Genomic DNA, 7,500 nt, shown 5'->3' on the forward strand with positions numbered 1-7,500 from the left:
ACTGTAACAATACTAACGCTAGAATCGCTAGACACAGAACAGAAAACGGAATCTAAGAGAAACCATTTTCTTCCTTTTTGAGGAGACACTATTCTAAAAAAAAATCGAATGTAACCCACGGAATATGAAGAAATATTTTGCATTCAGATAATAACAAAGATAATTTTCGTAACTTTTTGCATACTTTCATACATGTCTGTTTGATTAATCTGCAAGTTCCCAATAAAAAGAGGACCAACATATCTGAAATATACAATACTTCATTTATATACAGTCAATTATATACATCCTTATTGTAAGAGTGCACAGTCAAGCCAAATGTTTTAAAGTTTCTGCTCTATTCTTTTCCATAATAATAAAATAACTAATGATAATGACAATGTTCATAATGAGGATAATGAGGTTAATAAGACGAAGAAATAGAATGATAACTACATCAACAACAATACCATTAATAATAATAATAACAATAGTAATAATAAAAATAATAATAATAATAATAATGATAATAATAATAATAATAATAATGATAATGATAATGATAATAATAACTGTCAATAATCATAATAATAGTAATGATAATAATAACAATAATGATAATGTTAATAATGATAACAACAACAACAACAATAATAATAATGATATCAATATTAATGATAATGATGATGATAATAATAGTAATAATATTAAAAATAATAACAATAATAATAATAATAATAATAATAATAATTATTATTATTATTATTATTATTATTATTATTATTATTATTATTATTATTATTATTATTGTTATTATTATTATTATAACAATAACAATAATATAACGATACTACTACTAATAATAATAATAATAATAATAATGATAATAATAATAATAATAATAATAATAATAATAATAATAATAATAATAATAATAATAATAATAATAATAATAGTAATAATAATAATGATAATAATAATAATAGCAACATCCACAGCAATGATAGCAAAAGTAGTTATAATAATGATGATAATAATGATGATAATAATAATAATGATGATGATGATAATGATAATAACAACAACAATAATGAAGATATTGACAATGAAAATAATTATAATGATAGTGATAATAATAACAATGATGATAATAATATTTATAATAATAATAATGATAATAATGATAATTGTTATTATTATTATCATTAATGTTATTATCATTATTATCATTGTTATTATTATCATTATTATTATTATTATTAGAATTAGCATTATTATCATAATGATAATAACAATAACAGTAATATAACATGATAAGGATAATAAGATATAATTATGATAAAAATGCAATCATAATGAAACATATGATAAGAATAACAAATCCAACAGCAATCACAATGGTATGATGTGAAAATGATAATGCAATATAATGAGACTAAGAATAATATAAGAAGGAAAAATATGATGATAATAGCAATAGTAATAGTAAGTAATAATGATGATGATGATGAGGAGGAGGAGGATAATAATGATAATAATGATAATGATGATGATAATGATAATAATGATAATAATGATAATAATGATAATAATGATAATGATGATAATAATGATAATAATGATAATAATGATAATGATGATAATAATGATAATAATGATAATAATGATAATGATGATAATAATGATAATAATGATAATAATAATAATAATAATAATAATAATAATAACAATAATGATAACAATGATAATAATAATGATAACAATATTAATAATAACAATAATAGTAATAATAATAATAATAATAATAATAATAATAATAATAATAATAATAATAATAATAATAATGATAATAATAATAATAATAATAATAGTAATAATAATAATGATAATAATAATAATAGCAACATCCACAGCAATGATAGCAAAAGTAGTTATAATAATGATGATAATAATGATGATAATAATAATAATGATGATGATGATAATGATAATAACAACAACAATAATGAAGATATTGACAATGAAAATAATTATAATGATAGTGATAATAATAACAATGATGATAATAATATTTATAATAATAATAATGATAATAATGATAATTGTTATTATTATTATCATTAATGTTATTATCATTATTATCATTGTTATTATTATCATTATTATTATTATTATTAGAATTAGCATTATTATCATAATGATAATAACAATAACAGTAATATAACATGATAAGGATAATAAGATATAATTATGATAAAAATGCAATCATAATGAAACATATGATAAGAATAACAAATCCAACAGCAATCACAATGGTATGATGTGAAAATGATAATGCAATATAATGAGACTAAGAATAATATAAGAAGGAAAAATATGATGATAATAGCAATAGTAATAGTAAGTAATAATGATGATGATGATGAGGAGGAGGAGGATAATAATGATAATAATGATAATGATGATGATAATGATAATAATGATAATAATGATAATAATGATAATAATGATAATGATGATAATAATGATAATAATGATAATAATGATAATGATGATAATAATGATAATAATGATAATAATGATAATGATGATAATAATGATAATAATGATAATAATAATAATAATAATAATAATAATAATAACAATAATGATAACAATGATAATAATAATGATAACAATATTAATAATAACAATAATAGTAATAATAATAATAATAATAATAATAATAATAATAATAATAATAATAATAATAATAATAATAATAATAATAATAATAATGATAATGATAATAATAATAACAATAATAAAAATAACAATAATGTGTATATCTGTGTATACACTATATACTGAATTTCTAGAAATGTGCATATATATTCGTACACGTATGTACGTTTTACATGTGCAGACAGTATACCCATATACAAGGGAGAGCCTGTGACCAGAACAGAAGATTATCTCTTAACGAATAAACGTTATCGATCTTTTTGATTATTAATCGCATGAGTCGGCAATATTTGATCTGTTTCCCATGAGTATTATTTTGACCTCAACTGCATCTCATTTATTCAGCACCACTTCTGAAACATACCACAGTCGGAGGTTACTGGTCAAGAATGGAAATAATAATGATAATATTGAGAGCAATGATAATGATAATAATAATGATAATAATAATGATAATAATAATAATAATGATAATAATAATGATAATAATAATAATAACAATAATAATAATAATAATAATAATAATAATAATGATAATAATGATAATAATAATGATAATAATGATAATAATAATAATAATAATAATAATAATAATAATGATAATAATAATAATGATAGTAATGATAATGATAATAATAATAATAATAATAATAATAATAATAATAATGATAATAATAATAACAATAACAATAATAATAATAATAATAATAATAATAATAATGATAATAATAATAATAATAATAATAATAATAATAATAATAATAATAACAAAGATGACTATTTCTACATGTTCACGCTTTTAGAGTCGCTATCCCGGGCTAAGACTGTCTTTGGGCAGCACCCGAAATGTCAGGGAAAGAGTGTTTTAAGTCGCGCCCGATCTCAAACACGACTCGAACACAGCCAAGGTCTATATAAGCAAGGTCTATATAGGCCTATCACCCAAAGCTGCGCAGAACTCCGAAGTGACGAGACCTGTACTTATGTAGACCTTGTATATATATATAAGTACCTATGTAGACCTTGCTCACCGCCACGCTTCTATTCAGTTCGTCCCGACAACTTCCTTATCTACGAAACCGATTGTTCATGTTGCTATCCATTCCTATAGGTATGTTTTATGTGCATAATGTTGTAGAGTTTGGATTACAAGATTTCACATGAAAAATTATGCCATAGTTGAAGGCAAGGACATTTTTTTCTGTGATAAAGCATGTAATCTAAAAAGCAAATAAAAACAAATGTCGAGCATAGCAGGTGCTTGACGTTTACATAAAATGTATAATCTCATACTACAGGCCCTTGGCGGGGTCCAGAGGCAGTGCACGGTGGGATACTAGAGGGAAAAGGCGCCGTAAACTCCTGGATTTTAGCAGTTATAACTAGATAAATTCATTAATTTCCGCACCAAAATCTAACATTTTAATCTTGAAAATGATGCTTATTACATTTTTAACCCCAAACTCCGTTGTAGCTGCCTTCCCAGTTGCAGGGATCAGTATTCTCAACAACTGGAGAACTACAGAATTGCACTGTTTTTTTTTTTTTTTTTTTCTTTAGAGAATGTCCTCGAAAGTTGGGGAGTTGAAGTTGGGTCCCGCCCCCTCCATCTCAGAGTGGGGCGGTCGTTCCCCCTGACCCCCCCTCTCCCTACGCCCGTGTCCTCTCCACGAAAATGACATTCATGATTTTGGTCAGCCTTCCGTTTAATGGGCAATAACCGGTTGGCAACACTTGCTCAACCGAACTGCCAAATACAATGTCTAAAAATGCAGAAACAAATATTTAAATGTGACTGCCCCAACAGAAAGAGAATTCATAATTCTGGAAAACAAACTACCCTAGAAACATTATATGAGAATGTAATTTGCATTAGCAGCCAATATTGTGAAATGAAACTTTCCATTACACGAAATTGAATTCAACTATGCCACTCCTCCATACTGTATTTGTTCATAATCATTCTTCATCACTTACGACAGTTCTTGTTAGATAAAAACACTATCATATATCCCAAAAGCAATAAGTATGAGTTCCATGTTCAATGCCTTTGTCCTCATTTCTTTAGTGTATATACCTTGCATTATTTGTTGGTTGTTATTTCATAATTAGTGTGAATAAATAGACTGACACGAATACCGCAAATGAACCAATCAGTCCATAGGCTTTGGACGGGAGGCGTGGCTTCCGGGCGAATTTAGCGTACGTGATTATGAGGGATTTTGGCTTGTGTGTACGACCTTGAATAAGGCTACATATCTAAAATCATCGAGAATTACTGATCTCCATAATATTTATAAGAATTATTCTGTGTAAACTCATTCCTGTGCCCAAATAGATGCAAACTTATCAATATATCTTACAGTGGGTATAGGTAAATAATCCATATATAATTTTAATATGTTCATAACGACAGAGCAATATTATAAGCTATTCATCAAAGTAAGATGATACAATCTATATACTTCAAGAAAATTAAAAAGGAATTTGTATTCTTTTTCTTACATCAACAAACAGAAAATAAACACAGGCATATTTAAACTTAAAAAAACGACGCATCTCGACCCTCACTTGTTTCTAGTCACGTGACCTGGACAAAATGGCGTCTTGATGCGTCGCCGTAAACAACTCTTCAACAGTGGTAGAATTGCGCGGTTAATATCTCTCAGTAAGTAAACAAGGAAAGTGGGATGCAAGTGAAAGAATAAGAAATAAGAAGAGAAGGAGACCAAGAGTCAATAATTAGAGGTGAAAAGAGAGTAAATGCGAAGTGTATTAGTTGTTGCAGAAGACGAGTTTTAATGCCATTGATTTTGTTTCTGCAATGATGCTCTTACGAATGCGATTGGCTCGTTGTTTACTAATATAAGAGTGCTGAAGAATCGTAGGTGTCCGTCTGTATTCTTTGTAAAGTCTTAGAGTATGGAAATAAGAGTAAATCGACTGAAAGCCAGAAAATGCAAATGCGATAGGCCTGTAATGGACCCGGCGTGGGACGTGATTTTATATTTGTTTGTTGTTGTTCACTTTCTGCTGCTTGCATTACGGTTTATTGTTTGGTGCTGTTTGTTCATTAGATAGACATTGTAACTTGTTAGTTACTCATATTTTATTAGATGTATTCCTTGTTTGTTATTGGTCATTTGTTTGTTTGAATGTTTGTTTGTATTTGCATATATATTTTTTTATTCCATATTATCACATGTATGTACATTTTATTTTCTACATTGATTGTTTGTTGTTTTTAATATTTATTGTCATCATAATCAATACTATGAATACTCGTGATATTGATTAAATTCCATGATTTATATTAAGGTCACTGAGAGCGATGCACTCTCCTTCTACACGCATCGGTCTCTTTAACTTATAACGAAGTCCAGAAACCAGGGTATCATGTTAACCCAAAAATGCAAGCCTAACCTTTCCTACCTTCCAGACAGGGGGGGGGGGCAAACCCCCTTATGCCCCCCTTTTATCAGCACTATTTGCCAAATTCCATAATAGTTATATTATAGAAAATATTTGTGATACATACCTTCAATGTGAAGGATATAGACGAGCTGCGGCAAGATGATTTATAGAAAGTACAACATGAAGAACTCTTAACTGTGTGAGGTTGTTGTGGATTTAGTCTGTGAGGGTGGTATGCAGTGGGTATTTTCATAATTTTCCAATAAATATGAGGCCACAGCATCTGCATTTGTGTTGTTCATGACTATATCTTTTGTTTTATGAGATGGTGGCGTCCGTTATCCTCTATGTCTGTGCATTACTCTTGGTAACATTTACCTATATTAACGTGTCAATATGATAATTATCCCAAGATGGTAATTCTGCCTCTTAAAATGCAACCAACTTGTTATTGATGGATTTGATATTATTAAGTGTACATTATGTGTGACATAATAGTTTGTCTGTGCATGGCATCAGTATAGATGCAGGAACTTGCAGGGCTAAACTATGCATTATTTAATGTGTTTTTGTCATTTTTAGGTAGGCTGCCAACTTTCCAATACCCTACTTACAATGCACAAGAGTAATTGTGTAGATCAGATCTTTTTTCCCTACAGTCATAATGGTTGTGTTCTATATAACTAAACTGTGCCGATCAGTGCAAAGCTATGGGCAGACTCACATGTGTCTTCTAAACATCTGACCATGAAAAATGTATTTACAAATTATGGATAATATATGTAAAAAAGAAGGTAATTTGATACAAAAAGCTTCACTTTGCTGATATAAATCTAGTATTGATGATCTACTCATGCCTACTAGTAAAAAAGAATTTTCAGTCAGAATATGTAATAAAGTAATATTACTGGAGACTATGCAATATACCAGGGAAATTTCACAGGTAGATATCTGGGATAGGTCAGCTTTAAAAACTATTGAATCTGGGATCATTGGACTCCCATTAATAACTAATAACTACAAATAGCAATCAAAGAGAGAGGGAGGGATAGATAGATAGATAGATAGATTGATCCCCTGTTTTCTTGATATGTATTTTTCTTTGCTTTTTTATGGCATCTGTAGTCACCTGATTTTTCATTTCTTGGATTTTTTCTTTGATTGCATTGTATGCAGTGTTGGTAGAATATGTTTTTCTTGTTTTATTTCTGTTTCAATATTCATTCATAATGTATTTTTTATTACATATTCATTTGTTTCAGTAAGCATCATGTGCTATGATGTATACATATATAGGCTACTTGAAGATTTTTTGATTCTCTCCCTTTCTTTAATATTTCTTTTTGCTTTCATTCTTCCATTCTTTATTTTATATAGAGAGGT

The 7,500-nt window shown here is 27.3% G+C and overlaps 1 protein-coding gene across 1 annotated transcript in view; it reads left to right on the forward strand.

Annotated features, from left to right (window-relative positions):
* Positions 1 to 5,272: 5,272 nt before the first annotated feature.
* Positions 5,273 to 7,500, forward strand: part of LOC113801328 (U2 snRNP-associated SURP motif-containing protein) — a gene marked incomplete in the record, with an annotated part of 14,467 nt that continues 12,239 nt past the window's right edge. The window contains 1 exon segment of the mRNA XM_070131238.1: positions 5,273 to 5,371.

This window comes from Penaeus vannamei, chromosome 16 (genome assembly GCF_042767895.1).
Source record: "Penaeus vannamei isolate JL-2024 chromosome 16, ASM4276789v1, whole genome shotgun sequence".
NCBI classification, from domain to species: Eukaryota; Metazoa; Arthropoda; class Malacostraca; order Decapoda; family Penaeidae; genus Penaeus; species Penaeus vannamei.